The sequence below is a fragment of the Haplochromis burtoni genome, unplaced genomic scaffold (assembly GCF_018398535.1).
Source record: "Haplochromis burtoni strain Fernald_Lab_line unplaced genomic scaffold, NCSU_Asbu1 Contig_158, whole genome shotgun sequence".
NCBI lineage: Eukaryota > Metazoa > Chordata > Actinopteri > Cichliformes > Cichlidae > Haplochromis > Haplochromis burtoni.
This window is the reverse complement of record NW_024582519.1, coordinates 1,228,352-1,247,436: the sequence shown is the minus strand read 5'-3', so window position 1 is coordinate 1,247,436 and position 19,085 is coordinate 1,228,352. Positions and strand designations below refer to the sequence as shown.

The 19,085-nt window shown below is 39.8% G+C and overlaps 1 protein-coding gene across 9 annotated transcripts in view; it reads left to right on the top strand.

Moving 5' to 3' along the window:
• The window catches only part of gab1 (GRB2-associated binding protein 1), a 58,936-nt gene that overhangs the window by 16,398 nt on the left and 23,453 nt on the right, over positions 1 to 19,085 (top strand). The window contains exon 1 of one of the 9 annotated variants that reach the window (XM_042225054.1): positions 663 to 3,691. The exons of 5 other annotated variants lie outside the window; for them this stretch is intronic. The gene's annotated coding sequence lies outside the window, so the exon portion shown is untranslated. Of the gene's footprint in view, positions 1 to 662; positions 5,687 to 11,235; positions 18,389 to 19,085 lie in introns of those variants that run through there. 3 more of the 9 variants (XM_042225052.1, XM_042225053.1, XM_042225051.1) reach the window with 3 other exon arrangements.

Here is a 19,085-nt window from a genome sequence, read left to right as displayed (position 1 = left end):
GATGTTGAATCTATTTAATATTTCTTGAAAAATAATTGATTTCTGTGCATTTTTTTTCACACTGCATCAAATTAAGGTTGATTACGTCGATTAAGCATCATGAGGTGGAGCGTGAGGGGTGGTTCCCTATTTTTTATTTATTTATTTTTGTTGTTGCTGGGAGTTGGAACCCTATTAGTTAGGTTGCTTAATATTTAGCTAAGTACTCTTTAAAATACCAGAATAGGGAGGATGGTGTAGGTTTAAGTTTATTAGATTGATCAGTATTGCTGAACTATGAAATTTTTTGCATACAGGTATAACAGAATAGCTTTAGTGTAGTTGTTGTTTTAAACTTGAGTATGAACTTATACAAAATGCAGCAAGATATTTAAAAAACAGTTTTGTTGATTAAAAAACACTATATCGGATTCATATCGGTATCGGCAGATATCCAAATTTATGATCGTATCGGTATCGGACATAAAAAAGTGGTATCGTGCCATCTCTAGTTGACAACTTAATTTTCTTTATGTACTTCACACAATTCAGTAACCTGTGAATGGTGATGATCGTGATGAATCAGATGAACCACTGTGTATTAAATTCTGTTTGAAACCCCCACCCCCCCCCCCCCCCCCCCCACCCCCCCCCCCAAAGAAAAAAAAAAAAAAATTGATTGAGATCACTGGTCTAAATTAGAATTATTTTAAATGAATAAATATTTTACAACACGGAAAATTTGGAATTTCTGTGAAATCTTAGCTATATTGTGGGAGTGGGAATGTCTCAGGATACTTCATAAGTTAGTCTTACTAATCAGAAACTGTTGACAGCTGTCGGCAAACAGTTGAGATAAATAAATGGAAATAAATGAAAATGGCACTTCAGTCACTTTACTCAGCCGGACATCCTTATATCCGCTCTCAGACACAAGTTTTCCTCGATCTATGACCACGTTCTTGTCAGTCTCATGAATCTTGATCTCGTGGAGTCAGGCCTTGTTGGAGAATCTTCACCATAAGCTCTATACAGTCACGTTCCCCGAGGATCAAAATATGCAGCATCGTTGTTCTGATTTTTATAGTCCAGTCGGTCAGATTTGTGACCTTGCCAGCTCTGGAGTCAATCTTTTCATGCACTTTTAATTACACTTCGGAGATGTGTTCATAATTGTTAGGATGACTGCATTTTCTATGTGCTGTTTTTTATTCTCCTCGTCCCTGAAGTGAAGGTTGTGGAGCCGGTAATAGGCGGCTATCAGTTCTGCTTATGCAATCAATACACTCCCCTGATTATTCTTCCTTCACATGCGATGTGACCATGATTGTCACTAGTATATCTTAAAGTGTAGCTTACTCTGATTGTACTTTTTAAATACTGTGTAATCTTATAGAGTTGCATTAAACATATGAATTTGTAGGAGGGTCATCCTGTCGCCTCACAGCAAAAAAGTGCGTTTTTGCGTGGAGCTTCCACGTTCTGTCTGTGCTTTGGATTCCCACAGTCCAAAGACATGTTTGTTAGGTTAACTGCTGATTCTAAGTTGTCTCGAGGTGTAGATGTGGATTGGAATGGTTGTCTACCCTTTTGCGTCTAACACAGCCAAGTCTAACACAGGACTAACAGGGTGAATCCTGCCTCTTGTCTGAGTGACCGCTAGGATAGTCTCCTGATAAATTGGGCATCTTTTTGTAACCATCATCAGAAGCAGCAAAAATGTTATAGTTTATGAATAAATCCTCATTGTCCTGCAATTTTTTATATTTTTTCATATAAAAAAAGAGGCAGTCTGTGGTCAGGACTATTGAGGTGAATGGTAAATTGTTTATTAAAGGGTATGGGACACCACTTTGTTTTTAATGGAGACAGCTCTTACAAAGGAGTTAATGCATAATTGCGGTTTAAGTGGTGGATCAAACTCTGGCTTTCTCGCTACAGCATGCATTAGATGGCCATAAAACCTTGAAATGCACAAATGCATGGATTTTTTTTTCCCCGTTCCACATTACAGAGCAAGATCTTTATATATAGACTATACGTTTTAGGAAGTTAAACCTTTTGTATAAAAGGTTTAATTTGTAGATAAGTGTCCCATAAGTGAGAATAAGTCAGCAAACATGTAAACGCTTAAAAAAAAAAAAAGCCACATTGTTTTGTGTAATAATTTAGTTGGAAAAATTGTTGGCATTGTTGTCTTTGCCGCTTGTAGTGTGTACAAGAAATTCCACACATTCTTTGGTAAAGGCGAACCAGTGTGTGGGAAGCACACAGCCACTGATGCAGCACACAGCCTCTCAGGTATGTGTTTACAACATACAAATTTGCTTTCAGCTGAAAGTAAAGTAGTATCATCTGAATGTAACAACAGAGAGCAGAGGTGTGTACCAGTTTCAGGGGACTGGTGAATAAAGGAGGTGTGTCTTTACCTTGGCTGAGAAACAAGCCCGGGCATGCTCATCAGCTCTAAGAACAGGACACCAAACACGTTAATGAAAATAAGAATCAACAAGGTGCGCTTCAGATCTGTGAAAGGCAGCTTAGTGAATTATCTTTTGCAGCAGAGTCATTAACTCGTAACTCTGATCTTTATAACACCGAGCTTTTTTTTTAATGTTTTTCCTTCTTCTGTAACCTGGCACCACTTTTTTGAAAGCAACACCACTAGCCACACAGAATTACATATCAGACTCCATTTCCTTATCTCTGCGTTCGGCATCTCAAGCCATTTCCTAGTGGACAGACTCTTCCAAGGGAGCGACTAATTAGATCACGTCTAAGGCAACCTCTCACTGGCCACTAAATCTGATTTGGAATAATTTTCATTGGACTGATTGGATTAGACTGCTACATGGATAAGAACTGGGTTAGATGCACACATGCAGTGGAGTAACACAGTGTCTGTTACCCAGCTTTTCTTTTTTTATACCATTTTTTTAATAGTAATATAAATATCTTTATTTTTTATAGATATCTTGCCGGGGGTTCATTGGTGTATACTTCATTTGAGGGCAAGCATTATTAACATAACAAATAAGCCTAACATTTACACACATACACCCACACAGGCACTCACAGATGCTTTTTAGTCCTGACTGTGGAGAGGTCATTCATCTCACTGTGCAGTGGGGGTGCAGTGGGATCATCATGAGTCTGCAGCACAACCTGCTGTAGTGTGAAACTGAAGACTTGATGTATAAATATACCAGAATATCCACGATATTAATATATAATATCATTGATGTCTCTCTTTGTACTGCAGGAGTGAATAAAAAAAAAAAAAGAAAAAAAAAAGTAGTAGTCATGCTTGGAATGCAAAGTGGGACGGTGCACTTTGTGGCGTGTGGGCACATCTTGTTGAGTAGTGGCTGATATTTTTGGTTCTACCCACCTATCTTGAGCCAGCCTGTTGTAGGTGTTCTGCAGTGTAGAAATTGTGTGCAGTGGGGGGTTTGCGGTGGGCAGTTGTTGCCAGGGGAGGTGGTGTGTTATTTTCAGTCCATTGTGTCTACTTCCTGTGGGTCAGGGGTTATTGGAGCAGGGTGTTGGAGACTTGACAGAGTGAGAGGAGGGGAGGGAAGTCAGTAGGGTAGGCAGGAAAGTGACCAGACTCACTCGACAACAGTGGCTGGTCAGCGGCTTGGTTACCTTGCTTCTCTTGCACCGTTTTTTTCTTTTTTATCTGAGCTAAGCTTGGACTCGTCAGAACCAGGTAAAGATATATTAATTGCTCTTTAGTAACCAGCCAGCTTCTCATTCAGGATTCTGTTTTGTGTCATTGTAGATTTGCTGCTTTGCTTATTTAACAAACAGCAGTAGCTTTGTAACCCTCTGCAGTAGGTCAGAAATAGAGTCAAGTATTTATCAGACATTCAAATTGAAATTTGTACTTGAGGCAAAGTATGCAGGAAATATAGAAGACAGGAAGTGGGTGGAAGTTTTGACGACTCTTAGGTAGCCTAAATCCCACTTTATGGTTGTGTATTTGGACCAAATGGTTGTGACTATCACTGATGGCTACACTTGTACACAAAAATGTGTTGTTACAGCACAATTAATCTTTAAATAAACCATATGTAAACAACTGAGTGTAAATGAACAACCTCAAGTGCGCCTTGTTGAAAAGTTATGAATGAGTATCACAAAAAAGTGCTCCCAAATGAACACAAGGCATTTTCTTTTTTTGTTTTGTTTATCACAGACAGGGCCAGGTGTTCAAAATGGCCACAGTTGTGTTGGAAATTCTTTAAACATAAGCGTGAGCTTTGCCTATGCAAAAGGAAATGACCATCATTGACTGCAGCAACTTCCAGCGAGTGCTGTGACAGCTCTTGTGTGAGAAGAAACTGTCTTTAAGAGCAGTATTGAATGCATTAGAGACACTTTAAAGCCACCTGAAATGGCAAGCACCGTTTATTGGGAAGTAAAAATCCATGACCATGGTGCCATACAATTCACCTGCCATGTCTTTAACTCTAAAATGGTTATTAAACACTTATGTTTTTCCTTGTTTGTGCTTTGGTTCTGGCTGCACACAAGGACATTTTGGTTGTTTTGTTTAACAACTAGAGTAATACTATATGTATACTAAATACAATCTCTCACCCACACATTGGTATCAGGTAACACTGGCTGTGCAAGGTGAGCAAATCCTTGAATTCTCTTATAAAGTTTTCACAGTGCAGATGTGTTACCGTCTCTGCTTCCTCTACCCGCTGCATAGACGTTAATAGCATTTATAGCACAACGTGCACAGGAATCCCCTCAGTGAGTCATTAGCTTCCAAAGAAGACAGTCATCACTGTCAAATTGCATCATTTGGGCCACGTAGTTTTAATGGAGAAGCCGACACATTACCTGTTGCGGTAACAGGTAAATTTTTAGCCGAGGTTCTAAAGTTAGCACCCGACAAAACAGCCCCCAAACACAGCCACGGTGACAAAAGAAGGCAAAACAGGAAATCTTTTTGCCCGGCTTGTGTGTTGGGAACAGATGACCAGGAAGATAAAAAGCGCTTACAAAGTGGAAACTTCCACAAAGGGATGTTATTTTGCTTTGTGTGTGTTTTTTCTCTCCTTTTTGCTGTTTCACAAAGACTCGTGCTTCCTGGAAAACCTAGCAAGAGGTATTTGGTTTAGGTACGATGAGAAAAAAAAAAGTATATCTATGTATATGTAGTTTCCTACATTATAGGAAACTACTGACACTTCTGTGTTCCTTGAGTCATACTGGGATGTGAGACTGTGTTAATATTTAAACCCGCTCCACTGGAGTTAATGCTTTACCTTGTGAGTACGGTTTAAGTCTGAGCCTGTCTGAAAGTGAGGCCGGGGTGACCCACCATTCTCTCAGCTACTCTTCAGAGCTGCTTATCGGTTCTTCTCCTCCTCGCGCTCTCATCTGTTTCATCTCCCCCACCTTCTCCCTCTCACTTTCTCTCTCTCTCGGTCTTTCCCTCCTGCTGTCGGAGCACACTCTAATGAATGATATGGGATGATTGCTTGGCTGAGAGTTCCTGTCTCCGCCCTGCGAGGAAGAGTTAGTGCAGAAACGACAGCAAATGCACAGCTGCCTATCCAAGCCAAAGAAGTAACAGGGATACTGTGGTCCTGGGCTGTATGGACACGAGACGAAGGTCACGCAGTTGGTTTAGGGCACATCCTCAACAAAGCTTCAGAGAACAAACTGCCTGCTGTTGCAAACCTGGGTAAGCATTACCGTTTCAATTGTAGATCTTTTTTTTTTTTTTTCTTCACCCTCGAAGTTCAAGGTCACGCCACACTTTAAAAAAATTACCACCTTTTAGTTGTTTCAGATTGTCCTACTGTGTATTTGAAGTTATGGCTAGGTGGTTGTGGTCTTTGCTTTAAGTTGTAGTAGTTTTTGAGGTAATAGAATTTGAAGAATCATGGTGTTATCCTACTATTAGGTCACCTGTGAAAGCCCATAAATGAAGAACACCTGTTTGCCCTTCAGATGGTCTTTCATCTTTGTGTGCGCTATTTGCAAAGATAGCAGTATGACTACCGGGGTCTGTGTTCTTTGGACCGCTACCGTAGATTGTTGGGGCTGGGGTCAGATGGCGCCTGGCTGGGTGAGAATTTCACAGCTGCACATGAAAGCAAAGTGACCGAAGGATGGTGGATCGAGGGAGGGAATGACTGATTGTGTTGATGGGGAAGGAAGCGAACTGGCATGTTTTGATCCTGCAGTAGATGTTCCTAATGGGTCAGCGCACTGCTGAAGAGCGCACGTTCTGTTTTTACTGTACACAGCAGATGTCTGTTCACCGGTTTATTTCTGGCAAAGCTGGAATGCACAAGTGGTAGCTCCATCATATATGCCCAGTTGCATAAAACAACTGCCATGTCGCCATGTTTGTTTGGTCTTAACAGCCTCTACCCAGGCTGGCTGTAGCTGCTGCACAAGTTTCTGCACAGATCCCCATTAACTTGATATTTGGTTGTGCAATAATGAGATATTATCATTTGTAATTAAACATTTTAAAACTGTTTCTTAAGGACATTCTTATATTGAAATATTGGGCTTCAGAATAATTACATGTGTCTCCAGCCTGTTCTAGTGTGAAATCTCATGTGCTCAACTTATAAAGCTTTATAAACCTCAGAAAGCCATGAAAATTAGTCAACCATTAGTCTTACCATGTGAAATATATAGCATGATAACATCTTTAATAATCTCCATATTGATATTTGAATATTGCAGATCATTCATTCATTCATTGTTGTTTACATTTAGCTGGTATATTTTAGTTTTTCTATGCAAGACCTGCACAGATAAAAGAAAATAATGAATCTACATTGTTTAATATAGGCCCTGTATCTTTTGACTTTAATAGATATGCTACTTAGATAGGTTATTGTTTTATGTTTCGGGCCTATCCCCACCAAATGAAGAAATAACAGGAAATTTTGAATGGGCTTTGTTGAGTAATGTTGAATTTTTTGGCACGACATTCGTGACTCGGATGACGTTTCTGATTCCCTGCATTTCGGGCAACATTATATGATGAGTTTGTGGTATAGGCTCATATTGCAGTAAAAATATCATTGTTGTCTGTACAGAGCTATGTGCAGCCACAGAATGAGCAAGCACAAAATTCATCAATATTACTGCTTTATACCCATCCAGTTTTGTGTCTGCTGTTCGTCATAAAACTTTGCTGAAATATATTAAAAAATGTCTGAAAATGAACACAGGATTTAAAAATAAATAAATAACACAGAGAACTTTAATGCAAGGTTAGTCATTTGCAGTCAATTAAAAGTGAAATGTCTGTTTTCTTGTGAATTGTTGGTCTTGAACTTTGGCTCTTCTGAAAGAATTGAGACTTGGGATTCTCACTGTTGTGTTTTTTGACCTGTGTGGGAAGATGGGGTAGTTGCATACAAAGGAACGATGTGATGGTTCTTGTTTTCTCTTGGAGAAGAGAGAAATGAAGAGGTTGACTCTGAGATGGGAGCATGGCTATGCTGTGGTAACGGTTCATAATTGAGAAGTTAAGAACCAGTTGGGATTTTTTTTTTTTTTTTTGTGGGTGTTTCTAAGATGAACATTTAAAGGTTCAGTGGGACACACACATAAGCTGGTATTGTAGTTACTTCGGTTTGTTTGCCTGGGTGGTCCTATCTTTAGCTCTGTTTTCTATTTCTCTTTGTTAATTTCCTCTCCCGTCCTCTGCAGGTCATTGAATTGTGCATTTCTTATGATATAATTTATTTGGACAATTTAATCTTTCCTGATTGTAATACCTAAAATGACTAGTTAAATACATGATAACTTCAATCACTAGTTAATCATTTTTCCAGTGAAAATGCTAAACACTCTCCAGCGTCTTCCTTTCTGTCATGGCAGCTTGCTTCTTGGAAGTAAATTAAATATCAACCTGTTTCGGGCTGTTGGCTGAACTGAATGCACTTAAATGAAAATATATAAAATATGGTAACGCTAAAACAACTTTTGTCAGTTAAAGAAAAACATAAACTCGACTCTTCTCGTGTATTTTCAGTTCACACCGGATTAAAATTGGGTCAGACTAGCATGCTTTACAACCAGCTTTTACGCTCACAGACATTAGCTCCATATGACTACGGAAGCAGGAGTATCAGCAGCACATGGCTAATTAACATTACATATCCACTTTACCAAAGAGCGATCAGTCCAATCGAATAAAGAAAAACTGGCTAAACAGATGCTCAGATCAATTTTACCAAAAATCTCAGCCGACTCTCGTCCCTGCTCATCCCATCACAAAATATATTAATTGTTATTATTTTAACAAACTAGTGTTTCTGGTGCAGTCTAATGAGAGTGACAGCTTTTATCCATCTAATGTATTGCTCGCATACATCGCTAATGCACTGTGCCGTTGCACTTCGCGTAACCTGCGTAACTTGGCTGTAACCCTTTGGATCAGTCAGTTGTTTAACAGGTGACTCTTAATCTGTTAAGCTACTCATGTACACTCTCACTGTTGTTGCAATGCTTAGAGCTATGTTATTTTAAAGCACAAAAACCACAGCTAAGCATGAGCAAACCTCTCTCACCGTCTGATATCTACAGTAAGGTAATGCTTGTAATAACTCTATATTCATTTTCCTACTGTTGCCTAGCTACCAAGGATGCTTTTACTATTTTTTTTTTAAGTTGCTTTAATTATCATTCATCTTAATATAATTACACTCAGCCTGTTCCACATAGAAAACACATTGGAGTGAGACATCACCCCTTGTTGTCTCTTGACCTCCAGTCACCAACAAGGTATGTTGGCAGCACTGGGAGAAGCATTTGGGGTCTGCCTTCTACTGCGGTAGTGGTTTTGTGAAGGAGGCGAGTACAGAAAGCTATGCACACTGTGGCATCTCTGACCTCTTTTTATTGAGAGTGCAGATGGGAAACCAAATCATAAAGTCTCCACAGGAAGCAGGGGGGAGGCTCAGATCCAGGGAAGAGGATGCAGTCTTCAGATTCTGCCGCAGAAAAAGAAATGCAAAGACTGCAACGTCCGTAGAATTATGAGTTACGGATAGACATTTAATTAGGAATGGAAATTAAGAAATTAATATTTCACTGCTGTAACCTGGGGGAAGAGCTTTATGTGTGAAATCTATCCCAAAAAACAACATGAATCATTGGAAAACATATTTTCATAAATTTATTTAAGCAAGATCCTGGTTAGGAAAAAATGATCTTGAATATCCATCATCACACAGGCGGATAGTCTGGGTAAATGTGCCGTTAAAACTGGCTATAAATCACGTTTTGAAACGTGTGTGTGTGTGTATATATATATATATGTATATATATATATATATATATATATATATATATATATATATATATTATATTATATATATATATATGATGATTATGTATATATATATATTAATAAATATAGTGTTGAAGCCAGTGATCGTCGACACACCTAGCATTCGACGCAGTCATGAGCGCTCAACACAGACAGCATCGTCAGAAGGAAAGTTGATAAAATAAATTACAAATTTTGTATTGTTCGATACATATGCGTACCGAACCGAAAGCACTGTATCGAACGGTTCAATATCGATACGATATCGTTGCACCCCTAATATATATATCTATATATCATTATATCTATATCTATATCTATATATCTATATTATATCTATATCTATATATCTATATATATATATATCTATATATATCTATATCTATATCTATATATAGTTATATATATAGTTAATCTATCTATCTATCAGTGGCGGCTGGCCCATAGGGGGCGCTCGGGCTCCGCCCCCCCAAATGTGGAGGAGTAAAAATATATATTTTTAAAAAATTCATCAATGATAGTTTTACTATGTGTGTGCCCATATACAGCCAGGCGTATTTTAACATTTTCACCAGCTGACTCATTAAAGTTCAACCAACAAACGGTGTTTTTCTTCTTCTGGGGCGCTCGTCAAAGCGCCCTTGATATGCAGCGAAATAGCCTATCATTAAATGGTTGCCAGGGGAAAATAATAAATATTTGACCTATCAGCGTCGCTGAATTAAATGGTTTGGGGGCGCTTAAAATTGCGCCCCTGCAGAAAACGCGCGAAGATTTGCTGTTCTAGAATTTTACCTCAGTCAGTAGCCTAAGTGAGCTATAAGGTCAGAGAGAGACGATGGCAGCGGTATTGTTAACGGTTGAGGCACAGCCTCCCCCAAATTCGGTTAGATCGCTTCTAACCTACCCTTTTGCCAGAAGGACAATGGCAGAAAAACTGCAAGTTAAAGAGTTGGGACCTGACAAGCCCGAAATTCAACTAACCCAGGCAACGAAGGAGAAGTCAAAAGCATACAACAGGACTTTTTGTCGGAGTTGGTTCCAGCGCAAGTCGTGGCTGACAGGCTGTGGAACAGCTAATGCACTTTTTTGTTTCCCGTGCATACTGTTCAAAAGTGACAAGTGTGATTTGACGTGGACACAATCTGGACAAACCGACTTAAAGCACCTCTCCGAACGAATCAAGAAACATGAAAGCTCACGAGTTCATATGGACAACAGTGTAAAGCTAGCTGTGCTAGGGAAAACTAGCATAGCGGCGCAGCTAGATGATGGACATCGGATTGCTTTAAGAAGGCACAACGAAGAGGTAGATAAAAACCGTCATATTTTATCTAAAATCATCGATTGTATTAAGTTTTGTGGTGCTTTTGAGCTAGCAATGCGGGGACATGATGAAAGTGATTCCTCAGACAATCCAGGGATTTTTAGAGGTTTAGTCGACTTGATGGCATCAATTGATCACGACTTGAGGCAACACCTTGAAAATGCTACTGTATTTAAAGGCACCTCGAAAACAGTCCAGAACGAGATCCTGGATTGCATGTTGGCAGTTCTGAGAGAAAGGATCGTGGAAGAAGTAAAGGCAGCGAAGTTTTTAGCCATTCAAGCTGATGAAACCACTGACATTTCTACACACTGTCAGTTAGTCATGGTGCTAAGATACATTGACCAACGAAACCGTATTCAAGAGCGTTTTTTTGAATTCATCAAGCTACCCATCTAGCAACAAATTAAAATTGTGTTGTTTGATGTACTCATTAAATGGGTCATTTTAGTCGATATCATAAAAATTGCCCCCCCTGAGATTTTTTTCAGGAGCCGCCACTGGTGAAGAGACAGCTAGATGAAAAATAAATTCTATATATTTTTTAATTAATAATAACATGTTGAAGCAGAAATTACCCAATAAACAAAGGAGCATAGCAGAATTATACTTTGACTTTAAGGCACACAGTGTGGTGATTGCAGGTAGATGGAACTCTCCAGCAGCACCGTGTCGAACAACTTTTCAGGAGGAAATCGTGCTTTGTGCGCTGCTCAGAAGAGCTGCAGCTACTACAATATTTTTTTTCATAACTGTCACCATCAAGTGTCTTTATTTTTTTAATTAAATATTCAAGTAGATCTAAAAGATATCCTTCGAGTGCTCCCTTTTTTCCCAACGGGTTGTGACAATGGGTTGATTGGGCACAGATTTTACACCGGATGCTCTTCCTGACGGCAATCTTTCTATTTATCCCGGTTTATCCCGGCACTAGGACTGCGCTGCCGTGTGACCACAGAGGCAGGGCTTGTGTGTCCTCCCAGTCTTGGGCTGGGAATCTTCCACATGGAAGGTGAACGCGTTAAACACCAAACCGTGGAGTCACTTTACATATTTCTTTCTTAATATTTGTTTATATAATCAAATTTACGATGTTGATATTGACGTCCCTGTTGGATAATTATTGATATTTTGTCCTAATTATCACTTAAAGGGTTTCATGCAGACACTGAACATATGCAGTGCGTTGCAGCTGAATAACGATAAACTGTAAAAGTAAAAATAGTTACACCGAGATTTATTTATTTATTTGAATATCAAGTGGAATACGTTGTGGTACTTCCATATTTCTGTACGCGTAGCGCTTACTGCAGCTCTCCTGGTCCCACCCCCACTGATTTAGAAGTGGCAACTATGAAGGTCTGGGACAACCTGATTACACTGAAAAGGAAGTCGGAGGAGGGAGAGGTTACAAACTGCAGACCCTCACACACACTGCACCACATGATAAAGGCAAAAGGCGCAAACAACAACAAAAACAGCGCCACACACACTTCACCATCAAGAAATACTGCAGAATACTTCTAAGAAACTTTTGTACTACAGATGTGCAGCTTCCAAGGTAGGGGCACTATTTTTAGCCAGTCATGGACAATCTGTACTTCAAGCTCTGGAATTCTGTATTTTTTTTAATCTTTTTTTTTTCTTCAGTCTTGATGATGATATTTGGGCTAGAAGGTTTGCCATACAGCGTAACTGGAATACCTGAAAATCATCTTTTTCCTTCATATAGCAGTGCTGCAGGAAAATGAGTTTTCATTAGTTCATCAAAGCTTATTTGTAATGCGCAATAACAATCCCTGCTCATTTTATGGATCCATGTATGAAATTGAAGTCATGAAGGAAGAAGAGCTTTCTTCGTGCCTTCTTTTACGCATGCAGTCTGTATAAATTAGAATGAAATACAAAGAAAGAGCTGGTTTTAAAACATTAATTACATCCTTCTTTGGGCTGTCTTTAAAAACAATTTCTCAAGAAGACATTTAGAGAAAATCTCATCATCTGTAATTCACCAAGATCCAACTTGAATGCTGATTTAATCAGAATTTCCGTCCAAACTTAATGTCCTGTCATTCGGTGCTTGTGCTCTGTCAGGTTTAACTGAAATGGCAGCAGATTTTTCATCAAATAAGATTAAATATTAAGACCGAGGCAAAGATGTATTGGTAGATCCTTTGTTAGAAGCTCAACATTAAAGCTAAGAATGTTTTTTAAAATCTTAGTGAAGCAGCCGTGAGACACAAAGAAAGTCTTCTTTAGAATCCAAACTTTTCCTAATCCTAACTTTTCTACTCTCCACTGTCTCTTTGCTATCTGCTAACAGGTGTCATGTTTGAGTGAAATGAATGTTAAGCAAAAATCTTGATAAAGTTGGCAATGCTACTTATTTGATGGCTGAAAAGAATTAAAGAGGCGCCTTTGCGTGTCAGTAATATTAGAAGAAAACACCTATGTACTAGCTCTTTCTGCTCTTTGTGTAGGAAATTGTCTTTTTTTTGTATGGTTTTTATGCTTATGGAGGACTCGCTGTTGCACTGGCCATCTGCTGTGCCAGCTGTTCGCTTTGGGTCATTGCATTAGATTGGTCTAACAATACTCCAGCTTGCATGACCATGATTCACCAGCGTAATCACCAGTGTTTACCTGGAAGTCCGACACTGGTCATAACGTTAGCTGGCTATTAGCAACCGCTCACTGACCGTGGACCTCGGTCATGCACAGCTTTCCAGGAGGTCCCCTCTCTTTCCAGCAGGCGGAGGGGCAGATGACGTTGGCTGAACGGCCTCACTTAGCCAAAGGCCATGCACTCTTACTGGTACGTTAGCTGCCCTCTGCAGTGCTCAGGGATGTAAAAATAGCTGTTTAGCAAGAATCTCAGTCATGTCTCACCAACAAAGACTGATTTATACAAGTTGCAGCACCAAGCATAGAGAAGCTTTTGTCCCTCCCCTCCTACTCCTTTTGCAGACCTCGTCACCAAGGCCGTGAGTGCCAAAATCTCTGACGCTCTTGACACTCTTCTCTTAAAACAGCCTTTGTTCAGCAAAGTATAAAGGACGTGATAGCGAGACTCAGGGAAGCAGTGTGGTCTCTAAAAATTTGCGCATTTGTTTACCGCATTTCAGTAAGATCGCAGTGTCATGGAAATGTTTTGTAGTAGTTTGTTTGCCTTTCTGCGTCAGCGATCGCAATTTCATAATAATCAGGCATTTAACCCAAATAGCTGAAAATGTCACAGGGACTCTGTGAAATTCGCTCCTTCAGTTTTTGTTTCCCCCCAAACTCGATTTGAAAATTGATAACTATTAAAATAAAACTGGCCAGCATTTGGCAGCACAGAGGAAACAGTGTTACTGTTTTGGGGTTGCTGTAGTGTGACCTTTCTCTGACTCCACTTAATCACAAGAATTTCCATATTAGTTATGCATATCAACAGTGGAAGAAATACTCGTTCAGATACGCGACATGCTTAAGTGTTTACACAGGAGCGGCTTTAATTGTTTGGATTGAAGCTAGAATTTGATTAGATCGACATATCCTCTTTTACAGCACTAAGGATTGAATTTCATGTATAATTTTCCTCATGAACACCAAGTAAGATTAGAGCATCTAATACATATAATTTTTTTTCCTCACCTCCCTCCAGGCACCCTTAGAATGAGACAACTCTGAAAAGTACACAAATCAATACAGACACACTGGTTACTGCAGTACATTTAATTTCCTGCTGTGGAAAGATTTATCGTGTGAGTGTGAGGCTAATACAAGGATTTTTTTTTTATATTATATGAAATAACCAATAAGAGATGTGTTTTCTATGTGGTCATAAAAATTGAGTCTGGTGGTGATTTTTGGCAGATAAAAGAGAATCATTTACTTTTTTTTTGTTTGTTTTGTTTTTTCTTCATATTATCACCAAAATCTTGACCTTCTCTCTTTCTCCCTCAGCTTCACCTCGTGCATATCCCGTGCCCCGTCTCTCCATCAGCTCTAAACCTCACACTGTGGTTTTTTTCTTCTTCTTCTTTTTCTGAACAAACAGAGAAGCTGTCTTAGACGAGATGAGTCAGTGCAGCTGGGGTGCAGGTCATTTACCCGCAGCCCACTCAGATGGGACAGATGGCTCAGCCAGTCGCATGCTGCTTGGTGTTAACTGTGCACCCAGAGCTAAGCTAAAGCTAACGCTGAGTGCAAAGGGTTCAGCTAATCACAGATCTATAGGTAAAAGTGAAAAATGCACAGGTGATGACTCAATAGCTCAAGACGGGAGTTCGGTATAACGATAGAATCTACGTTTACTTGTTTACTTGACTGTAGGTTAGTGAGGTACTGAGTTTTCTTTTTACAGCAAAGGTCATGTGTGAAATCCTGACACAGCACGGCTCAGCTATGGTTACATGTTTGAGGCTGAGGCTTAAAATTGACAGAGGGCCAAAAAAAAAAGACCAGGATATAGCTGAATACAAATGTGGCACGGTTTGTGCACAGAACAACCAGGAAGCTGACTTTCAGATTGCATGTGCCACTTTTTTTTTCTTGTTTATTTTACCGTGTCCCTTGTTCTCCAATGTGGTTTGGATCATGACGATGACAAAACAGCCACACGCCAGGACTGAAAGGTTCAGCTTTGCATTGTGATATTAAGGTTAAAGGATATTTCTGGTGTTTCCTGTAAATGTCGCAGTTGTGACTCTGTGAGTCTTTACTTGACATTCTCTGCCTGTGATTCAGAGATTGGGGGGGATCAAGAATTTATGCAAAACACATGATTTTTAACATCACCTTTTTTCCCCGCCACTTGTCTATTGAGTCTGACCTAAAGTAAACACAGTAAGTAGCCACACTGGAAGACACTTTACTGCGAACTGTGTTAGAGATTAAATTTAAAGGCAGCGTCTTATAATAACTGTTCTTAGGATGACATATTAATGCTTACTAACATTTGTGCTGTTTTTCAGCACAGCACAAATACATTTCCTGGATTCTCACAGTCATAATTTATTTAAAACTAGAGTATTCTCCAGCAGCCCCCCTTTTCCTTCAAAACAGGAAAGTGAATGGGATTTGTTTGCATGCTGTCTGTGCAGATGTTTTGATTGTGTGCATATGCAGCACTTTTTCTTTTTTTTCTTCTTTTGACTAGTTGGCAGTTCAACTTTAATGTTACTAGTTGGAGAGCTGCTAATGCTCTGACCCAAAGTTTCTGATGTTTGGGGTCGACGTTTTTCAATTTGTAGTTTTAGGAGTTTGTTTAATTCACAGCAAGTTAATGAAATCTTAACTGCTCTTTCCCTGTGTTCTGTCTTTGTCTGTTTCGCTGAGTCTTTGCAACACTGTTTTTTTTTTTTTTTTTTTTTTTTTTTTTAATAAATCAGCAGTTTGAGGCTTAGGTACGTTATGAGTCATTTGGACTGAAACTTGTCTTTGGTCTGTTGCTTGACTTTAGTAATGTTACCAATCCTGAGGATTAACATTACCTTTACTTGGATTGCTTTTTGCGCTGGTACTTTCAGTTTCTGGTATTTTATTTGTCTTTTGACACCACATATATTCAAGTTTATTTTTCTGCTGGCAATCCAGATTTACATGCCCTCAGGTTCACAACTTTGGAACCATTAAGTTCACCAGCAGTAGTAGTAGTAAGGTATGTTTTGGTCTTTTTTTCCTCTGATTTGAGCGTTTGGCTGCTCTCACTAAAGTAGTGGTAATAAAAGCACTGCTTATTTGTTTCAGTCAGAGGGTGCAGCCCTTCAGCATAGTGTTGTAATCAGTTATTGTAAGTGTCCTTTTGGCCTCCTGACAATTGACTTTGGTACACTGCATTTAATATGCATAGTCACGACTTGTGCTTGCATTACCACTGATCGGCACACATTAAACACTGACAAACTCTCCCTGAAGCAGAAATAACTCTTCACATGTTGTCCAACAGATTTATTAGTGAGACGGCACACCTTACTGTGTCCTGAACAAACGACGTTATGTAACATCCCGACTGCCCATGTGCAACTGTAGATTCACATAGGCCTTCCTCTCTGTCATTTACCATTAGGCATATGGAGGAGTTTAAGTATGCAGCTTAACAGCCTGTGATGAGAGTACATTTGCATTAGCAATTAGGGCACTTAAAGGCCTTTAAAGCTACATTAAGCTATCTAAACCATGAAGCGCAATTAGCCTTTTAAGCGTAGTAAAGCTGGAGTTGCTGGAGCTTGAGTGTTGTTGGCAGGGTGCTTCACTAGCAGCCAGTTTCACAAATTCAGAGTAATAAATTACATCAAATTCTTGTACTCTGAGTACTATTTCAGCATTTAGTCAAGTTTGGCAGCAGCAGCATGGAAAAGCACATAGCTCAGAAGTGTGTATTTATTTAAATCATACTGCATTTGGGAGCTTAGTCTTTAATCAACACACTGTGGTATCATTTTGGTTCAGTCATTTCTTCCTCTGTTATGGACTTTGGCATAACTTGGTAACTAGCAATACTTTCCCCAACTAGCTTATTTCATGTGTTGGCATAGAAGTAAGATACTGAAATGTTACACAAGCAAATGCCAACAAGCTGAAACAGGGGATAGTGTCAGTATTGATACCAATCAATGCCTAAATGGCATAGTTTGTCTAATTGGCTTCCAGTGCAGTGGGAATGTTTCCAGACTCCTTCAAGTTGTTTCACTTTCCACATCAACAAGCTCAAACTGCCCGTGTTGGGTTAACATACTACAAAATAAAAGACTGACATTTCTGAAAAAACAAAAACTGATGAATAAAGCAAAAGCTACAGTTTGTCGTAGGCTGCAGCCTCCACCATCAGAGGTCTGCAGGTGCAGGCTGGTTTCATATATGCTCTCAAAAGACCAGCATGGAGATACAGGTTGAGAGGAAGAGTCCCGGTCCCTTCACAGACCCATCTAACGAATTCCGATTATAGCTTCCTCTAGGTAAATCATGTAGCTCTCTTTCTGTCATCTTGAGATTACGTGTTTAGGTAGGCGCTGCACAATAAATAAAATCTAGGGTAGGCCTACCCTCTGTTGTGATTGATGCTAGAAGATACAGCTAATTTGTCTTTCACCATTTCTCTCTTTGTGGAATTAAATAGGACTGTAACATTTGCAGATTTCCCCCCACTTTATGCTCTTTCCCCACTTCTCTCCCCCACCCTTGCCTCCGTCATTCTCAGTGATGTTGGGTCAGGAGGGCTCTGACGGCAGCGTGACTCCACTCAGTTGGCATCTCTTTTCAAACTTCCCACCCTCCTTTCCTGTGTCACCATCTTAGTGAGCCCCTCAATGCCCCCTCTGTCTGCTCCTAGTAGGCTCCAGGCCCTGGGTGGGCAAATAGAGGGTCTCTTCCTGTGTCCCATCCCATCCTATCAGAAGGCTTACTTGGAGAAAACGGGTTGAGGGATGAACCACGGCTGGCAGGCACAGCTGCCATACCAAGGGAGCCCTCCCCATCCGGATCCAGCATCGTCCCATGCTGTCCCATTCCCAGCCCTGGAGCCACGAACACTAGACTTCTACAAGCTGAAGCGGGCTCTGTGGGTGAACTTCACAGTTCAGACTAGGACAGTGATTTAGAGAATGCTGGAATAGACATGCGTAGACCATGTAGTCATTAGGCACTGCAAGCAGTCTTAGATCAACTTGGATTTAGCCATGAATTGAACACAGCAGCAGCTACAATGGACTATACAAACCACAAAGCAGGACTAAAGACCCCATCATAGTCTTCATCAGCATCCACAGGAGGTGGGTAATAGTGGGCAGCAATCAATTGGCCTTGCACTCTTGTGTTGTTGTGCTTGTGTTGACCATTTTGTCTGTGTACTGTACATGCACTAACGACAAGGATGTGCAGAATTTTTATATATTTTGTTTTCTTTTTCATCTCATATTTTATTGGAGGTAACATAACCCATCCTTTCTCAATTACTTTGGGGCTTAAAAGACTTTTAATTTATCAAAAAAGGCCCAGTTAAATCTCTGCATCACCAAAAGTTAAAAAACAAAAACTGCACCATGCATGTGAAAGGCAAGATGCTTACTTGTAGCATTGTTCTATTCAATTTATATAAAGGTAAATCCAAAGGAAACTCACGGCTAGTGCCTGACTACACTGTCGCTCCCCATGCACTTTTATAAAAGGAACACTTTTTAACACACTTAAATCTTAAATCGTTTCAGTCTGGTAGGAGGTAAATGAGAAATGTGATTACGGACCACTGCATGGTTTTTAACTTCTTTATTGCAGTTCCTGCCAATATATTCCACAGTTCGTTGCACTGATTTGATTTCTACTTCTTTCATGTTGTCTTGTGTGCATAAACATGATTATGCATCCATGCCAGTGACATGAGGTGCAATTTAGGAGCTGTGTGAGGAGCTGGCCATCAGGGATGCTAAGACCCTGGGTGGTGTTTTCATTTGTGTGTTATTAACTATGTAG